Below are 21,617 nucleotides of genomic sequence, written 5' to 3'. Positions count from 1 at the left end.
GTGATATTAATGATATTGTTCTATAATTTCTGCATTCAGTTGGATAACCTTTGTTGGGAATATGCATAAATATGGATCTCTTCCAGTCAGTTGGCCAGGTAGCTGTCTTCCAAATTTTTTGGCATAGATGAGCAAGCACTTCCAGTGCTTTATCCATTTGTTGAAACATCTCCATTTCTGAAGTGATTACATCATTTTATATTCGCACCAGTGGTGTATGAGAATTCCAGTCCTTCCATATGGTCTCCAGAATTTAGTATGTTCAGGCTTTTTAATTATATCCATTGTAATAAATGTGTAGTGGTACCTCATTATGGTTTTATTTTGCATTTCTCTAATGACTAATGATGTTGGGCATCTTTTTAATGTGCTTATTTGCTACCTAGGTACCTTGTATGGTGAAGAGTTTTCCCATTTTTAAAACTTTGATTACTTTCTTTTAGAAAACACGGTGGTATCATCTGCATATCGCAAGTTGTTAATGAGCCTTCTTCCAATTCTAATACCAAGTTCTTTTTCACATAGTCCAACTTCTCAGATTATTTGCTCAGCATACAGATTGAATAAGTATGGTGAAATGATACAACCTTGACACACACTTTTCCTGATTTTAAACCACATGGTATCCCCTTGTTCTGTTCAAATGACTGCCTCTTGGTCTAGGCACAGGTTCCTCATGAGCACAATTAAGTATTCTGGAATTCCTGTTCTTCAGTGTTATCCATAATTTGTTGTGATCCACACAGTCAAATAATTTTCTGGTATTCTTTGTTTTTAGCCTCGATCCATCTGACATCACAATGATATCCTTTTTTCCACATCATTTTCTGAATACAGCTGAATTTCTAGCAGTTTATTGTTGAAATACTGCTGCAACTGTTTTGAATTATCTTCGGGAAAATTTTAATTGCTTGTGATATTAATGATATTGTTCAATAATTTCCCCGTTCTTTTGGATCACCTTTTTTTTTTTTTTTTTTAAATAGGCACAAATACGATCTTTCCCAGTCAATTAGCCAGATAGCTGTCTTCCAAATTTCTTGGCATAGAAGAATGAGCACTTCCAGTGTATTCCATCGATATCTGGAGCCTTGTTTTTTGCCATTGTCTTCAGTGCAGCTTGGACTTCTTCCTTCAGTACTATCTGTTCTTAATCATATGCTACCTTCTAAAGTGGTTGAACATCAACCATTTCTTTTTAGTACAGTTGACTCTGTGTATTCATTCCATCTTCTTTTCCTACTTCTTTTGTCATTCAATATTCTCACATAGTGAGGATGGTGAGACTTCATCTTACTCTGGATGTGTAATCAAGAGGGACCAGTCCCTGAAGAAGGAAACCATGCTTGGTAAAGCAGAAGGTCAGTGAAAAAGAGGAAGACCCTCAATGAGATGGATTTACACAACAGCTACAACAATGGGCCTAAATGTGGCAATGATTATGAGGATGGCACAGGACTGGGCAATGTTTAGTTCTGTTGTACATAGGGTCACTATGAGTCAGAACAAACTCAACAGCACACAACAACAACAACATATATATGAGTACTAAGGTGCACCTGAGCCAAGTCGTGGTATTTTCAATCGTCCCAAATCCATGGGAAAGCTGGACAATGAATATAGAAGACTGAAGAAGAATTGACCCCTTTGAATTTTGGCATCAGTGAAGAATATTGAATATATTATGGGCTGCGAGAACCATGAACATACCTGTCTTGGAAGTAGAACCAGAACGTTCCTTAGAAGCAAGGATGGTGAGACTTCATCTCATGTACTTTGAACATGTTATGAGGAGGCACCAGTCCCAGGAGAAGGACATCATGCATGGTAAAGAAGGGTAAGAAAGAGAGGAAGACCATCAACAAAATGGATTGGCACAGAGGCAGCAATTGTGACTTCAAGCATAACAATGATTATGAGGATGGTGCAGGACAGGGCAGTGTTTTGTTCTGTTGTACATAACGTCACTATGAGTCAGAACTAACTCAAGGGCACTTAGCAACATTGACATATAGAGAGAGAGAGGGAGAGGGAGAGAGGGAGATACACATACCACTTGCTGTTGAGTCAATTTCAACTCATGGTGACCACATGTGTTACAGACTAGAACTGTTCCATGTGCTTTCTGTGGCTGTAATCTTTATGGAAGCAGACTACCAGGTCTTTCTTTCATGACACCACTGGGTTGGCATCAGCAGCCTTTAGTTTAGTAGTTAAGTACAAACGCTTTGTGCCATGCAAGCACACTCACACACATACATGTCCAGGCCCTGCATGAATTTGTTCCTTTGTCCATTCTATGCCTGTATATTCATATCCAGAAACTTTTCTCTTTCTTTTTTAAATGCTTTACCATATACTGCTTTAATATGAAAACTCCATTTCTTTAGGCAAAGCTTCACAACAGCATGTTATCATTATTTTTAAAAAGGCATATATTGTCTTATACATTGAAGTGACAAATAGTCATGGTATTAGAGTACTTTTAAGGGTTTTTTTTTTTCTTTTTATGATCCAGAGAGTCTATTCAATGGAAAACTTTCTAAATATATTAAAGTACAGAATTACATTGGTCTCATAGTATTTATATGATTGCTTTTGTGTTTGCTTGCATTTGCAAGCTAGCTATACATAATACATTAAATAGACTGACAGCAACCAATACACTTCAATAATTAAGATGGAAATTGGTATAATGATAAACTCAGGTCTCAAGGATGTATCCAATAATTTTTTTTTAATTAAATATTATTTAGATATGTTGATCTTACTCTCCATTTTAAAAGACACTGATATTGCTAAATTGTGCCGTTAAGTATTAAGGAAATTATGATTCACTGAATGAGTGTCATACACCTGTCACTGCACTGACACTTGATAGATAATATCTCATTGATTCCTCGTAACAATCCTTTAAGGCTAGGCGTCATTGTCTCCACTGTATTAATGGAAAAACTGAGGCTTAGAGAATTTATCTCAAACAACTATAACAGAAGACGTAGGAAATTAACTCACTTGTTAGACATTAAAGGCTAGTTTGTAGCCAAGTTTTCTATGTATACTGCTTTTACAATCCATTAAATAACTATTTCACTAAACTGTTAAACATATTTGATTGTGACCTTAATCTTGATTGCAAAAAAAGAGCTAGCATTTATTTCAAGCATACACCAGTTTTACAATAAACAAAAGGAGCCCTGTTATAGATTGAGTTGTGTCCCCCCAAAATAATGCGTGTAAATCCTAACCCCTATATGTGTGCAGGAAACCCTGGCAGTATAGTGGTTAAGTGCTATGGCTGCTAACTAAGAGGTCAGCAGTTTGAATCCATCAGGCGCTGCTTGGAAACTCCATGGGGCAGTTTTACTCTGTCCTACAGGGTCGCTGTGAGTTGAAATCGGCTCAACAGCAACGGGGTTTTTTTTTTTTTTTTTTTTTTTTTATATGTGTGGATATAATCCCATTTGGGAGTATTCTTTATTATGTTAACGAGGCAGTACTAGTGTAGGGTACGTCTTATTAATCTATTTTGAGAAATAAAAGAGGAGCTTCATCAAGCAGCAAAAAATAGGTAGAGATGGGGGAAGATAGATGCCATGGCACATGAAGGTCACCAAGATGCCAAGGGACAGAAGCTGAAAAAGAGGCAAGGACCTTCCTGGAGAGCCTACACAGAGAGAAAGGCTTCCCCTAGAACTGTGCCCTGAATTCAAACTTCTAGCCTCCAAATTGTAAAAAAATAAATTTCTGTTTGTTAAAGTCGCCCACTAGTGGTATTTACAGCAGCTTTGGATAACCAAGGCCCAAAGAGAGATTAAATTATTTACCTAAACCCCACAACAACTTTTAAATTGTGAATTAATAATCAAACACAGACAGTTTGGCTGCAGAACCCCTGTTCTTAGCTAATAAACTGCCTAACTACTTAAGCAACGGTTTATTCTTAGTATGTGCATGGAAACAGGAAGTTTTTGAATTATGTAAAAAAAATTGTAAGCAAACTGAATAAAGAACAATAGAAAATCAACTAAATTCACCTACAGGAATATCCAAAAGTCCTTTGATAGGTCTAATTTAATTTATCAAGGTAATAACCATTTTAAGAACCAGTATAACTTCTAGGTTGTAGTCTTTCAAAACAAAGATAGTAGAAAAGGGGCAAATATTCTTATACCATTTCTTCCCATAATATATTTGAATTATACACACACACACAAAGAAAACAGAAGCAAATTCTTTGCCATACTGTGGGGTCTTGCGTGTTGCTGTGATGTTGGAAGCTATGGCACCGGTATTCAGATACTAGCAGGGTCACCCATGGAGGACAGGTTTCAGCTGAGCTTCCAGACTAAGACAGACTAGGAAGAAGGACCCGGCAGTCTACTTCCGAAAAACATTAGCCAGTGAAAACCTTACGAACAGCGGCGGAACATTGTCTGATATAGTGCTGGAAGACGAGCCCCCCGGGTTGAAAGGCACTCAAATGATGACTGAGGAAGAGCTGCCTCCTCAAAGTTGATTTGTCCTTAATGACGTGGATGGAGTAAAGCTTTCGGGGCCTTCATTTGCTAATGTGGTGTGACTCAAAATGAGAAGAAACAGCAGCAAATATCCATTAATAATTGGAACCTGGAATGTACGAAGTATGAATCTAGGAAAACTGGACATCATCAAAAATGAAATGGAACACATAAACATTGATATCCTAGGCATTAGTGAGCTGAAATGGACTGGTATTGGCCATTTTGAATTGAACAATCATATAGTCTACTACGCTGGGAATGACAACTTGAAGAGGAATGGTGTTGCATTCATTGTCAAAAAGAACGTTTCAATATCTATCCTGAAGAACAATGCTGTCAGTGATAGGATAATATCCATACGCCTACAAGGAAGACCAGTTAATACTACTATTATTCAAATTTACACACCAACCACTAGGGCCAAAGATGAAGAAATAGAAGATTTTTATCATCTTCTGCAGTCTGAAATTGATCGAACATGCAACCAAGATGCATTGATAATTACTGGCCATTGGAATGTAAAAGTTGGAAACAAAGAAGAAGGATCAATAGTTGGAAAATATGGCTTTGGTGATAGAAAAAAATGTCAGAGATCGAACGATAGAATTTTGCAAGACCGACAACTATGTCATTGCAAATACCTTCTTTCACCAACATAAACGGCAACTATACACATGGACCTCGCCAGGTGGAACACACAGAAATCAAATTGACTACATCTGTGGAAAGCTCAATATCATCAGTCAGAACAAGGCCAGGGGCCGAATGCAGACCATCAATTGCTCATATGTAAGTTTAAGCTGAAAGTGAAGAAAATCAGAGCAAGTCCACAAGAGCCAAAATATGATCTTGAATATATCCCACCTGAATTTAGAGACCATCTGAAGAACAGATTTGATGCATTGAACACTAGTGACCGAAGACCAGACAAGTTGTGGAATGACATCAAGGACATCATCCATGAAGAAAGAAAGAGGTCATTGAAAAGACAGGAAAGAAAGAAAAGACCTAGATGGATGTCAGAGGAGACTCTGAAACTTCCTCTTAAACGTCAAGCAGCTAAAGCAAAAGGAAGAATTGATGAAGTAAAAGAACTGAACAGATGATTTCAAAGGGCACCTCAAGAAGACTAAGTATTATAATGACATGTGCAAAGAGCTGGAGATGGAACACCCAAAGGGAAGAACATGCTCGGCATTTCTCAAGCTGAAAGAACTGAAGAAAAAATTCAAGCCCTGAGTTGGAATAGTGAAGGATTCTATGGGGAAAATATTAAACGACGCAGAAGCATCAAAAGAAGATGGAAGGAATACACAGAGTTATTATACCAAAAAGGATTAGTTGATGTTCAACTCTTTCAAGATGTGGCATATGATCAGGAACTGATGGTACTGAAGGAAGAAGTCCAAGCTGATCAGAAGGCATTGGCGAAAAACAAGGTTCCAGGAATTGATGGAATATCAATTGAGATGTTTCAACAAACAGATGCAGCGCTGGAGGTGCTCACTACTTGTCTATGCCAAGAAATATGGAAGACAGCTTCCTGGCCAACTGACTGGAAAAGATCCATATTTATGCCTATTCCAAGAAAGGTGATCCAACCGAATGTGGAACTTATAGAACAATATCATTAATATCACACTCAAGCAAAATTTTGTTGAAGATCATTCAAAAACAGCTACAGCAGTATATCAACAGGAAACTGCCAGAAATTCAGGCCTGTTTCAGAAGAGGATGTGGAACCAGGGATATCACTGCTGATGTCAGATGGATCCCAGCTGAAAGCAGAGAATACTGGAAGGATGTTTACCTGTGTTTTATTGATTATGCAAAGGCATTCGCCTGCATGGATCATAACAAACCATAGATAACACTGCGAAGAATGGGAATTCCAGAACACTTAATTGTGCTCATGAGGAAACTTTACATAGATCAAGAGGCAGTTTTTTGGACAGAACAAGGGGATACCGATTGGTTTAAAGTCAGGAAAGGTGTGCGTCAGGGTTGTATTCTTTCACCATACCTATTTAATTTGTACGCTGAACAAATAATCCGAGAAGCTGGACTGTATGAAGAAGAACGAGGCATCAGGATTGTAGGAAGACTCATTAACAACCTGCGTTATGCAGAGGACATAACCTTGCTTGCTGAAAGTGAAGTGGACTTGAAGCACTTACTAATGAAGATCAAAGACCACAGCCTTCAGTATGGATTGCACCTCAACATAAAGAAAATAAAAATCCTCACAACTGGACCAATGAGCAACATCATGATAAATGGAGAAAAGATTGAAGTTGTCAAGGATTTCATCTTACTTGGATCCACAATCAACAGCCATGGAAGCAGCAGTCAAGAAATCAAAAGACGCATTGCATTGGGTAAATCTGCTGCAAAGGACCCTTTCAAAGTGTTGAAGAGCAAAGATGTTACCCTGAAGACTAAGGTGCCCCTCACCCAAGCCATGGTATTTTCAATCACATCATATGCACATGAAAGCTGAACAATGAATAAGGAAGACCGAAGAAGAGTTCATGCCTTTGAATTGTGGTGTTGGCGAAGAATATTGAATATACCATGGACTGCCAAAAGAATGAACAAATCTGTCTCCGAAGAAGTATGGCCAGAATGCTCCTTAAAGGCAAGGATGGCGAGACTGCGTCTATAAATACTTTGGACATGTTGTCAGGAGGGCTCAGTCCCTGGAGAAGGACATTATGCTTGGCAGAGTACAGGGTCAGTGGAGAAGAGGAAGACCCTCAACGAGGTGGATTGACATAATGGCTACAGCAATGAGCTCAAGCATAATAACGATTGTAAGGATGGCTCAGGACTGGGCAATGTTTCATTCTGTTGTGCATAGGGTCGCTATGAGTTGGAACTGACTCGAAGGTACCTAACAACAACAATAATTGCTTGATAAAAAAAAAAAATAAAAAAACTTGTTGCCATCAAGTTGATTCCAACTTACAGTGACCCCAAAGGACAGAGGAGAAGGGCCCATAAAGTTTCCAAGGAGTGCCTGGTCAATTCAAATTGGCAATGTTTTGGTTAGCAGGTGTAGCGCTTAATCACTATGCCACCAGCGTTTCCAGCAGGATAATTAATTCAGGAAATTAACTCTTTAACAATTGGAGATATTTCCCTTTTAAAGATTACTTGTTAGCTTGTGTTTACTATCATGCAACTTGATTTTTTAACAAGTCTTTTTCAACTCAAAATTGTCATTACCATGTGAAACACAAAAACGTTTCTAAGATAAAAACAGCCTTTGGAGCACATCTGCTTCAATGATACATGTTACAGAAATTTGCATCTATTGAAATCTGATGGCTTGTTTGTGTGTTGCTTTAAGAAGGTGCCCTGCATGACTCAAAATTAGCTTGTGTATCGGGAGAGATGGGTGTTGCCCTGGTAAGTACACGTTTTTTAATTGAATAGCAAACTAATAGGCACATAAAACCCACAAAGCTTGTTGGCACATAAATTGCTTCTCCTGGGGCTGCAATTAAACATACACCTCTTCTGAAGTATTTTGCAATTTTTTTTTTTTCTGGGTTTGTTTAGATAATAGATCATACGTCTCCTGCTATAGCCAAAAGCCCCCTTTTCCTCAGCTACCCGGCCTTTCCTAGCTTCACTGAGGGAGCTGTAGCTTTCCTAGTGCAAGGAAGCACGACTGCGTGCACAAAGAAGGCATAAAGATGCTAAAAGTTACACAAACCCAAACTCTGACTTCTAATAAAAATCTCCATCTAAAACATAGAAGAAACCAACCCCGTTGCCATCGAGTCGATTCTATGACTCAAGAGATTTCTCACGTTTTTATTTCAGAGTTTTCCATAAAAACAGAGATTGTTGAATAAAATGGTTAAAAGTGAACGCCTTTGCATTTTGCTACAGAAAATCAGCTACATTTGCAAACTCCAAGCCACTCTGTTATCTCTGAAGTCTGGCATTTGTTTTTGCTACTCCTTAGCTTTTCTCTCCTTCCTTATACCTCACCCCACCCCACCCAACCCAACTCACCCATTTCCTTCACTGTAACAGCAATAAAAACTTTTGTCCTTTTACTTTTTTTTTCTTTTTCCCCACTTGCATATTATGGGCTCACATTTCCTTTTTCTTTCTTTGCTTCAAAAAGAAAGGTCCTTTCATGGCATTTTGCAGGTGATATAGCAATTTTCAGGATGGCGCTCTGCTTCCCCTTTCCATTTTAAAGATTATTTTTCTTCTGGTTTTACCTTAATCACAATGAAGCATGTGGAGAGGAGGGTCATTTGGACTCATATCCAAGTTATTTTTGGAAGCACATTGACAAATTTTTAAGTAGACATTGTATTTTTACAAAGAATGCTGTTCTGAGATCACTGTGGCTTGAACAATAAAAAATTTGAGGCTACGGGAGGCAGGAGGCGAGCACAACAGGATATCCATAAGTACCAACGCCTACTTATCAACTGGGGGGAGTTTAACAGACTTGTTCCTGACTGTGACAAACAGTGAGCAGAATTTGTAGAGACGCTGTAAGCAGAGAACAAACACAAAAGATAACTCTGGAAAAGATTTGGCATAGTGCGCTAAGACTGTTTCCTGGTGCAAATCAACAGTGATTTTGAACAATAGTGACTGATAGTTTTCAGCAGCTGCCTCGCCTTTTATACTGTCGGCTTGCAGAGTTCACCCACCTTTGTTTTCTCACTTTGATTTCAGAGTTCATTTTCTATGATGTTCATTTTTGATGATGAAAGTGGACCCGTCTTGAAGGGGTAGATGAATAGTTCTTTGTGGGTTCAAAGACACCTTCAATAGGTTGGAACAAAAGGAAATTATTATACAGATCAAGGGACTACACAGTAATATTTTTACAGATTTTAAATAAAATATAAACAACTGTTTAGAGAAGCATGGCGCAGTAACAGTTGTAACGAATCCATTAATAATCTGAACACAAATCCGATCCTGTTCATTATGTGTAACCAGCATTCCTCTATGGGGAAAACAAAGTCAGATTTGAATGTGTAAAGAATGGCTTCAACAGCAAATCAGAACAAATACAGAGAAAGGAAATGGTGGCTCAAGTGTGAATTTATTATGTAATTTTCTTGAAAACCAAGTAATCAATATTTTCTAGCAATGTAATGAGTGGTGCTAATAGTGATAGCCTGCTTTTATTGGCTACCATTCAAGGGACTATCAGTTAAACAATAAAACACTCCAAAGGACTCTTTTTCCCTGTCTTTTTATATTTTTCTTGCTGGTAAAGCACAGTCTTAGTTTCTAATCGGGAGCAGGCCATCTTTCTAGAAAGCTGCTTATTAAAAGACAAAAGGTATTTATCATTTCACCTTATAATTCACTCTTCTTAATTTGCTAGGTTACTGAAGTTCTCCTAGTGACTTAACTTACCAAAACACTGGGAGGGTCTCTTTAGGTTGAGTCTGCAATCTGTAGGAATGGAAATAAGTGAGAGACTGTGGAATTCTTTGTGAAGTCCTTATTCAACTATAATATATAGAGCCTAAGCCAAACCAGTTGCCAGTCAGTGGATTTCAACTCATGGCGACCCTGTGGGTCATAGTAGCACTGCACTCCACAGCCTTTCTCTCCTTCCTTGTACCTCACCCCATCCCACCCAAACCAACTCATCCATTTCTTTCACTGAAACAGCAGTTTTTCATGGAGGCAATTAGCCACACATTCCTTTTTTTTTTTCATATTATCCTTTTATCCCTCTCTTTCTTCCTCTGTTGTTCCAGGCAAACAGAGACCAATTGTTGTGCCTTGGATGGCCACTGCAAGTTTTTACAATCCCAGGCACTACACATCCAAGTAGGAGGTAGAACAGAGGCATTAAACATGTTACTAGGCCAATTAACTGGGATGTCTTATGAAACCATGACCCTAAACCTCCAAACCGAGAAGCCAAGTCCCATGAGATTTTTGGCTGTACATAAGCAGCCTTAGCAGCTATTCTTTTTTGTCATTGTTGTAAATATATCTATTACACAACTTTTGCCGATTCAACTGTTTACAGGTGTACAAGTATTGACAATTAAAATAATCAGCTATGCAACCCTACATAAATCATTGCAATAGTTCCATCACCGTTAACGCCCCTTTTCACCCTCCCTCCCGCCCCTGGTAACCACTAATAAACTTTGTTCTCTACCCATTTGCCTTTGCTTTTTTTTTTTTTAAATAAGCGAGATCATACAATATTTGTCCTTTGGTGACTGACTTTTTTCACTCAGCATCATGTCTTCCTGCTCCATCCATATTGTAACATGTATCAAAAGTTCCTTTTTCTTACTGGCTGAGTAGTATTCCATTGTATGTACATTTTGTTAACCCATTCATTTACTGATGAGTATTTAGATTGTTTCTACTTTTTAGCTATTGTGAATGGTGTTGCAATGAACATTAGTGTACAAGTCTCTGTTTGAGTCTCTGTTTTCAAGACTTTTGAGTATATACCTCGGAGTGGAATTGCTAGGTCATATGGTAGTTTTATTTTTAGTTTTTTGAGGAACCACCACACTGTTTTCCACAATGGCTGGAACATTTTGTATTCCCACCAGCAGTGGGTAAGCATTCCAATTTCCCCACATCATTATCAACATTTGTTCTTTTCTGTTTTTTGTTTGTTTGTTTTGTATCTTAGCCACCCAGGTAGGAGTAAAATGGCATCTTACTGTGGTTTTGATTTGCATCTCTGTGATGGCTAATGATACTAAGCATCTTTTCAAATGTTTGGGTACCATTCGAATTCCCTCTTTGGTGAAATGTCTACTCAAGTTCTTTCCCCATTTTATGATTGAGTTATTTATCTTTTTGTTGTTAAGTTTTTGAAGTTTTATACATATTTTCATTATTAGGTTGTTGTTGTATACATGGTTTCCGAAAATATTCTCCCAGTCGGTAGCTTGCCTTTTTAATTTTTCTGTTAAGTCTTTTTAATGGATGATTTTTCAGAAATAGATTGCTGGACCTTTGAGTTCGTCTCTGGGTGAGCTCAAACTTTCAACCTTTCTGTTGGTAGTCATGTGTGTTAACCATTTGCACCACCGAGGGACTGCAAAACCTCAACAGGCAAAGATTATGTTTTACTTGGCATCAGAAAACCTAAATGCAGCAAAAAGTTTTCATCAAAGTAACTCAGTTACTATTAGTTATATTGGTAATGATGTCACATGATGCAATAGAGTATAGACCATAGAAATCTGACTCAGAACGATTATACCATCTTTAAAACAGTTGGAAGTTACAGGCTAGTGGCATCTAGTAAAAGAACTACAGGGAACAAGTGTGTAGAGCAACAGGAATGTCCATCCTTTGGAACACCTGACCTGCCTGTCTATTTAGTTGTTGAAAGTAAGACAATCCTTCCTTCATCCGTGTTTTGAGATGCATCTACTCTATCACCATGGAAACAATGTTTGTTGTAACTACACTGTGCTTGATGAACTTCCTAACAAAAAATGGGCCAAAAATTATACTCCCTTGGAACAGGATTTGAGAACGGTTGAGCAGTATTTTATCCTACCCAGCAAAAAGCCGCTTAACTTGTACATGGTCCCTTACAATAAACTACAGTACACTTCTAATTGATGTGGGAAATCCATAGTTTTAGAAAAATAGACCACAAGCATTTACTTATTTATTTAAAAAAAATCCTGAAGCTGGCTTAAATGTAGTTATATGAGGGAAGACATTGTAGATCATAACTATGTTACAAGAATGTGGTATTTTTAAATATCTTCTCTGAATATTGAATAAAAAAAATTATTTGTGTCCTTAGCAAAACCATTATATCTTCTATGCTTTTATTATTTTTTTTATTTCTTTCTCTTCTGTCTGATGGCCCTCAGGTTTATATCTTTCTAATGTTTTTAATCATCCTGCAAGAATAAAACAACAAAAACAAAATGGCTTTTAAACAGAAATTCTCTTGCCCAAAGAGTAAATAAATGGCACACTTTTGTAAGTAAAATGAATCTGTGGTATGTTCAGGGGTGACCTAGCACATAATGGAGGGAGAAGCATATTTAGTATGCTCATTAGTGGTATTTATTAGCATACTTCTGCAAGGAAGGAATGATCGTTCAAGAACAGCATTTTCATCAGGCGAAGTATGCCCTGGAGAGCCTTATTGTCCCCAGGAAGTCCAAACATGAACCATGTTAACATCTGAACAATGGTATTTCTAAATAAAGTAATTAAGAGGCATATGTGTCCTGACGGTCCAGATACCAAAGGACAAAAATTTCACATCAAAATCAGGCAATAAAAACATCAAATAGGAAAGGGCAGCTATTGTTGTTCCGGCAAATCAGGCCTGATGCATGTTTAAAGTATAGTTAGAAACCAGTATATTGAGAGTCAATATTTGTTTTATCTCAATGATTTCCATTTCAAATGTTCTCAGGTTATAAGTCAAAGATGATTTTTCTCGGTTTTTAAGTCCCATGATCACCCTGGGATTTGGAACTCAAACTGCATTCTCTAGGTCTCTTCTCTGAGCCGTTGATAAAGATCTGTAATTACAATGAGGCCAAAGATTTTCTTGATGATGTCAAGTGGCAGAACACAATCTCCCTGACCTTTTCTGAAAACATTCTTTGCCACACCAGCAGTCTAGGTTTCTAATGTCAGTAAAGCAAAAGACAGGGCTGGGAGGAATAGAAATATCCAGATTGCTCCTCACTGTCTTGCACAGCACAGCAAGCCACACAGCCTTCATTGTTTCCTAGAAGAGAAAGATACCTTCCTATCAGCTTTGCTCTGTGCTCTAAAGACAAGTTCCAACTTGGAGTCAAATTCTATATCAGAACTTTACCAAGTTCAGTAAAATTAGGTAAATTAATCGACTGTAATTATCAGTGAGTTTTTGTCATTTCTTTCACACACTCTCCATTATTACAAGTCACTTCCCTCAACGTGTGGGTAGAGTAGTGGTTAAGACCCTGGCCTCCAGGGCCAAATTGCCAGAGTCTATTTTCTTTCTTTTTAATATACTTTTTTTCTTTTTTTTAAAATTGTACTTTACGTGAAGGTTTACAGAGCAAACCAGCTTCTCATTAAACAATTAGTATATATATTGTTTTGTGACATTGGTTGCCAACCCCAAAACATGTCAACACTCTCCCTTTCCTGACCCTAGGTTCCCCATTATCAACTTTACTGTCCCTCCTGCCTTCTCGTACTTGCCCCTGGGCTGGTGTGCCCGTTTAGTCTTGTTTTGTTTTATGGGATTGTCTAACCTTTGGCTGAAGGGGGAATTTCAGAAGTGACTTTATTACTTAGCTAAAAGGTTGCCCGGGGACCATACTCTTGGGGTTTCTCCAGTTTCTTTCAGACCAGTAAGTCTGTTTTGTGTGTGCGTGTGCGTGAGTTAGAATTTTGTTCTACATTTTTCTCCAGCCCTGTCTGGGACGCTTTACTGTGATCCCTGATGGAGCAGTCAGTGATGGTACCCAGGCACCATCTAGTTTTGTTGGACTCACTCTGGTGGTGGGCATCAGGATTGGAGGAAGACTCAGTAACAACCTGCACTATGCAGATCACATAACCTTGCTTGCTGAAAGTGAAGTGCACTTGAAGCACTTACTAATGAAGATCAAAGACCACAGCCTTCAGTATGGATTGCACCTCAACATAAAGAAAATAAAAATCCTCACAACTGGACCAATGAGCAACATCATGATAAACAGAGAAAAGATTGAAGTTGTCAAGGATTTCATCTTACTTGGATCCACAATCAACAGCCATGGAAGCAGCAGTTAAGAAATCAAAAGACGCATTGTATTGGGTAAATCTGCTGTTGAAGACCTCTTTAAAGTGTTGAAGAGCAAAGATGTCACCTTGAAGACTAAGGTGCTCCTGACCCAAGCCATGGTATTTTCAATTGCGTCATATGCATGTGAAAGGTGGACAGTGAATAAGGAAGACCGAAGAAGAATTGACGCCTTTGAATTGTGTTGGCGAAGAACATTGAATATACCGTGGACTGCCAAAAGAATGAACAAACCTGTCTTGGAAGAAGAACAACCAGAATGCTCTGTAGAAGCAAGGATGGTGAGACTGAGCCTTCCATACTTTGGACATGTTGTCAGGAGGGCTCAGTCCCTGGAGAAGGACATCATGCTTGGCAGAGTACAGGGTCAGTGGAAAAGAGGAAGACCCTCAACGAGGTGGATTGACACAGTAGCTGCAACAACGAGCTCAAGTATAACAACGGTTGTAAGGATGGCTCAGGACCGGGCAGTGTTTCGTTCTGTTGTGCATAGGGTCGCTATGAGTCAGAACCGACTCGATGGCACCTAACAACAACAGCAACAGTGTGGTGGCCAGGGCCCATTTTCTGACTCTGCCACTCTGCAGCTAAGTGATCTGAGGCAAGCCACTAATCCTCTTGTACTTCATTTTCTTCACATGTAAGATGTGGTTGAATACTTAGATCATGGGTTGTTTTAAGGAATGAATGAGCTAAAACAGTTAAAGGGCTTACAATAATGCCTTGTACACAAAAAGTGCTAGGTACATGATAACTATTATTATACCTTGGTATTATCAGTTGCAGACTCTGATACTTGACACACTCAGCCTGCATTCCAACATTCTTCTACTTTCCTTTTCTTTACTATTTAGGCTGGAAAGCTAAAAGCAACATTCCATTGACTTCCAGCTAGGCTGCAGGCCTGTGATCAGTTTCTTCCAATCAAATGCACCTGCACAAAGTGGCAGCTGGTCAAAAGGAAATCAAATGTTCTGGACAGCGTGGTGTAATATTGGCATCCAAGCCAGCCATAGCTTCCTAAGTGTGGGTATCATGGCTGTTTCCTCTAGCAGAGTCCCATGGTGTGATTGGGCATTTTTTCCCAACTGTGAAACCCAAACCTGATTGTCTGGCCTTCCCTGATGTTCCATAAACTATTGGCTATGCTTTAGTAAATCCATTTCTGCTTAAACTAACTGGAATGTACTTTTCCATCTGCAATTAAAAACCCTGGCTGTCACACAATATCATTTAAGGTTTCCTGGAGCAGGGTGGCCCCATCTTGAGAGTGTAACTACAGTATGGCAAGGTTGTATATCTCATATAGTGAAGCATGACCATTCTGATGCATGTGACAAAATCCTGCTTAGTACAGCTGTCATTGGATGGGTCCCTTGATGTTTGCTGCAATCCTTTATGCCACTTTCAGCTTCAACCTTCCAGAAAATGGGGGCATCTGCTCCAATGATTGTAACACATCCACGGTTCCCCTCTGCACTCTGCTGCTGTCTCTATTGTCTTCCTTTCATCTTAGACCAGATCAACATGCTCAGTAAACAAATCCAAATGCCCCATGTTGTGTCACTGGAAAGGAAAAGAGCCTCAGCATAAACAAAGAGTTGGTAAATTTCAGGCTTAGAGATGGTCCCAAAATTCCCAGAAATTTCTGGTCCCATTTTCAACTTCTCCTTTCTTTGCGCAGCACTTCAAGGTCTGTATTGATTTTCTCTTTATTTAATCACTAAGGAGTCAAGATTGTTCTCAAGGGATCATGAGTCAAAACTACACATTTAGGTAAGGGCAGAGTTGAGAACAGAATATAGGTCTTCTGGTTTCTTGTCCACCACTGTTTTTAACTCCTCCCTACTTTCAGTCTTAACCAGACCATGCTTAACCAGACCCTCTGTTCTAGTGTGATCTGGCAGGGGAAAAGGGTGACACATAACTCCAGATACTTTATGTTGCAAAGAGACTAAATTTAAATTGAAAAAATTTTAACAGACTCTTCTTGGTCATTGACTAGGTGAATAGTACCATAACTCTCACCATAACATCAGGTATAGTAATGTAACTGGTTGTTGCACTATGATTAATCTAATCTAGCTAAGACATAATAATTTGTATAAAACATATTTAATCATAATAGCATGTATTATAACAACAGGACCCAATAGTTACCATAGTTTAGTATGCATTATATTTATAGCCATTATATTTAATACCAGTTGATCCCTTAGAGTATTTTACTCGTAGTTTTCAATGTAAAATTAGAAAGTTTCACTGATGGTACCTTAAATGCATCCAGACATTTAAATAGGAAATTTGTTCCTAAGAGTCTCAGAAAGAGTTTTTTGGCATTCTCTCTGTTTACAGTGTCCTTCCTTGTTCCCAATTCTTCTAAAATTCCCTCTACTATAAAATGTTCCTACCTCTAAAATTCCTCCCACTTTTCAAGTGGAAGATATTTCCTGCTCCACCCAGTTATTCCTCATCACCCCAGCTGGATATGATTGTTCCCTCAGCCCTTATTCTCTTAACAACGCATATGGAATTTATCTAATGCTGCTGTATATTGCAGTCTATTGTCTAGTTAACTCTGCTTCCCCATCAGAGAACTAGCTGGATTCTAGAAGACATATATCAAGTTTTATGCTTCTCTTCTTGACTACCTCAGAGTGTCTGAGGCTTTTCAAAGACAATATTTTTTCTTCTTGACTACCTCAGAGTGTCTGAGGCTTTTCAAAGACAATAAAGAGGGTCACAAACTCAACAGCCTGCAGGGGGTGTGTGGTCAACATGACTGAGTGCCACTAAGCCTGAAACAGGTGTTAGCTGCTTATACTGAGACCAAGCAGAATGCTGCTAGTCATATTGCTTCTAAAAAGCCAAGGGGGCTCAATGAAGACAAAACAAAGCACTTCCAGGGGCCATGTTAAGCCCAATGTCTGCCATGCAATGTTCCTTAAGTAAAGCACTGGTCAGCCTCATTCCCTACAGTAAACACCTGTCCAGAAAGTTAAGCCACTTTTGCTTCGGATTCAGTTAATATTACTTACTCCTCTGACTTCATGTGAGAAGTGGGTGTGTAGAGTTTGGGGAAAATCGTACTCATTAATCGTTACTCAGTGGCGTGACTCTTTTTAAAAATAAAAGCAAAGTTACATTAGTACAGATTTATATCTTACAAAATGATTTCACCAACATTGTTTTATTTAAACTTAACAAATTAGGGAAGTAGGTGGAGCACATAACACAGTCCCACTTTTTACAAATGAGAAAAATCATGGCTCAAGAGGGATAAGTGCCCTGCCCAAGTTGATAAAGGGCCAGAATATGATAGAAATACCACTAAATGTAAGACATCTGACACCTACTCCAAGACTCTTTGACAACACTATTCTCCTCAACACTAGGAGGCTACTGTTATCTATCCATTCAGACTCCCAGGCCAGAAATGACAGTCAGTCCTTATTGAAAGAGGAGTGGGTTATTTAGGGTTTTAGTTTTTCTTTACCTTTTGTATATCTCTTTCTTTGGGTTGATATACAAGATTTTGCATAATATCACATGCTTATTTTCCACATAATTATCTGCTGCGTTCCATTCACCAGTTATTTGTGCATGTTTGCAAATGATGGCAATTACACATCTTCAAGATTTTATCTACTTTTCTATGCTTATCCCAAATTCAAAGACACAGAAAGATACACAAATATACACCATAATTTATCTTTCATGAAAACGTCTACATTGGATAAATTAGCAGCCAAATCAAAAATTCCAGATTTTATGTGGAGTTAATGAAAAATAAAATAGTCTATAATAATAGAAGCAACAATCAAAAGAACTTGTGCTATTCAAGAAGTAGTATTGCAGGTAATTTCATTGACTCGGTAAATCTTTGTAGAGTGGCCTGCCAATCCACCTATCCTTTTTATCGGACTTATGTAAACTCTTCAACATGGAAAAGTGAAAACCAAAAAACAAATCAGTTGCCATCAAGTTGATTCCAACTCATGGCGACCCCACGTTTTGAAGATTAGAATTGCTCTCCACTGAGTTTTCAAGGCTGTGCCCTTTCAAAAGCAGATAGCAAGGTGTCTCTGGGTGAGTTCAAACTGCTGACCTTTCAATTAGTAGTTGAGCACTTAACTGTTTTTACCACCCAGAAATTTCCATAGGAAAGTACTCACTGTATTATTTCCATGTTCACTCTATTTGGTGAACGGTCACGTGAGTGAGCCTCACAAAAATCTCTAAGGGACTGAGAGAGAGGATCATAGACTATAACTCAAGGTAACTAAAAGTGTGAATGTTCTCTGGAATTCCAATTTTGATGAAAGAGAGAGAGAAAGAGAGGAGAAATGGGGAGTCTGGGGCAGCTACAGGTTTCTCAAGGTTCTGCTACCATGCTCCATGATCAGTAATACTGGATACTGGCTAAAAACCAAAAAACCAAACCCAGTGCCGTCGAGTCGATTCCGACTCATAGCGACTCTATAGGAGAGAGTAGAACTGCCCCATAGAGTTTCCAAGGAGCGCCTAGCGAATTCGAACTGCCGACCCCTTGGTTAGCAGCCGTAGTACTTAACCACTACGCCACCAGGGTTTACGGATACTGGTTAGAGTTAATGAAAAAAAAAATGAGGAGTTGGAAGAAAGCTGTGAGATAAGAAGAGTAGACTGGGCTGTTGTTATTCTGAAAATTTCAACCAGAAGTCATAGTAGCTTCATCACTCAAAATGTAAATCATTTCATTATTTGGTTTGTTAGCTCTGGACAATTACTCACCTGTCAGTCCTCAAAGGTAAATTGAGAAACAGTAGAAGAATGGAAAGCAAGTGAATATTTCAAGGAACAATGGATAGGTCATTGCTTATACAGTGACCTTGACGATGTGAGTAAGCTTTTCATAGACTGGCTAAACAATGATATCAAAATATTTAAGTTCTGAATGTGTTAAAATGTAACATTTTGTTTGTGTTCTTCCATTGAAGTGAGTTGAAAAAATGCAGTGATAAGTTTTCAATTAATACCTGTGGGTACTATGATCTCTCATATAATTTTGAGGGTTACAGACCACAAACTACTTAGGGATTCATACTTGTAACCACAACTAAATTCTTGTATTTAAAAAAAGCTAGTTTTATATCAACACAGTTTTAGAATGAAGTATTCTAAATGCCGTGCTCAAGGAATTCATCATAGAAGTTGGTACGCTGAGATAAGAAAAGAAAAATTTACTCAAATTTAATTCTGCCATTTACAGATTTTCCTCTGAACAAATATTTTTGCATAATGAGAAACTATCCAAAAGTTACTCTAAAGATGGCATATGTGTATATTAAACATAGTGAAATAAACACCAAAAAACAGTTTTATAGTTTAGAAAAAATATCTGAACTACTTATGGAAAAGAGGTTTCTAAACTTTTAACTGAAAAATCAAGATCACTGGGATCATTAGTCTAACATACTGGCTAGTTCCTAGAGTTGCTATTTCACCGTCCCTTCAAAATCAGTTATTGATGTTATTGGTTGGAATTGAAGACAATTAGAACAAGTCCACGAGAACCAAAGTATGACCTTGAGTACATCCTACCTGAATTTAGAGACCATCACAAGAATAGATTGGATGCACTGAACATCAACATCCAAAGACCAGAGTTGTGAAACGACATCAAGAACATCATACATGAAGAAAGCAAGAGGTCATTAACAAGACAGGAGAGAAAGAAAAGACCAAAATGGATGTCAGAAGAAACTCTGAAACTTGATCTTGAATGTAGAGTTGCTAATGCAAGTGGAAGAAATGATGAAGTAAAAGAGCTAACAGAAAAGGGCAGCTCAAGAAGATAAAGTGTTATAATGAAATGTGCAAAGAACTGGAGATAGAAAACCAAAAGGGAAGAACAAGCTCGGCATTTCTTCAGCTGAAAGAACTAAAGAAAAAATTCAAGCCTGGAGCTTTAATATTGAAGCACTGTACAGGGAAAATATTAAACAACACAGGAAGCATCAAAAGAAGATGGGAGGAATACACAAAGTCATGGCATTGAAAACAACTGGTCAGTGTTCAACCATTTCAGGAGGTAGTATATGATCAAGAACTGACGGTACTGAAAGAAGAGTTCCAAGCTGCACTGAAGGCATTGGTGAAACACAAAGCTCGAGGAACATCGCATTAAGATGTTTCAACAAACAGATGCAGTGCTGGAGTGCTCACTCATCTATGCCAAGAAATTTGGAAGACAGTTACCTGGCCAACTGAAAGAGATCCATATTCGTACACATTTCAAAGAAAGGTGATCCAACAGAATGTGGAAATTACTGAAAGATATTATTAACATCACATACAAGTAAAATTTTGCTGAAGATCATTCAAAAGCAGTTGCAGCAGTACATCGACAGAGACCTGCCAGAAGTTCAAGCTGGATTCAGAAGAGGATATGGAATGAAGGCTATCATTGCTGATGTCAGATGGACACTAGCCGAAAGTAGAGAATATCAGAAAGATGTTTACCTCTGTTTCATTGACTATGCAAAGTCATTTGCCTATGGATCATAACAAATTATGAATAACATTGGGAAGAATGGGAATTCTAGAACACTTAATTGTGCTTATGAGGAACCCTTACATAAATCAAGAGGCAGTCATTCGAACAGAACAAGGAGATGCTTACTGCATGGTTTAAAGTCAGGAGAGTTATGCATCAGGGTTGTATGTTTTCACTATACTTGTTCAATCTGTATGCTGAAAAAATAATCTGAGAAGCTGGACTATATGAAGTAGAATATGCCATCAGGGTTGGAGGAGGACTCATTAACAACCTGTAATATGCAGATGATACAATCTTGCTTGTTGAAAGAGAAGAGGACTTGAAGTACTTACTGATGAAGATCAAAGACTACAGTCTCCAATATGGATTACAACTCAATATAAAGAAATAAAAAATCCTCACAACTGGACCAATAATCAACATCAGGATAAAAGGAAAAAAGATTTAATTGTTCAAGGATTTCATTTAACTGGATTCACAATCAACATACAAGGAAGCAGCACAGTCAAAAAATTAAATGATGCATTACATTGGGCAAATCTGCTGCAAAAGACCTCTTTAAAGTGTTAAAAAGCAAAGATGCCACGACGAGGACTAAGGTGCACCTGATCCAAACCATGATATTTTCTTTTCTTCTTTCCAGCTCCAGATAAGCAGGGCTGGTGCTTTGTCTTTCTTTCCTTTTTTTTTTTTTTTTTTTTTTATTGAGTTTTAAGTGAAAGTTTACAGCTCAAGCTAGTTTCTTATACAAGAATTTATA

Source organism: Elephas maximus, chromosome 3 (assembly GCF_024166365.1).
Source record: "Elephas maximus indicus isolate mEleMax1 chromosome 3, mEleMax1 primary haplotype, whole genome shotgun sequence".
In the NCBI taxonomy this organism is placed as follows: Eukaryota; Metazoa; Chordata; class Mammalia; order Proboscidea; family Elephantidae; genus Elephas; species Elephas maximus.
This window is presented reverse-complemented; position numbering follows the sequence as displayed.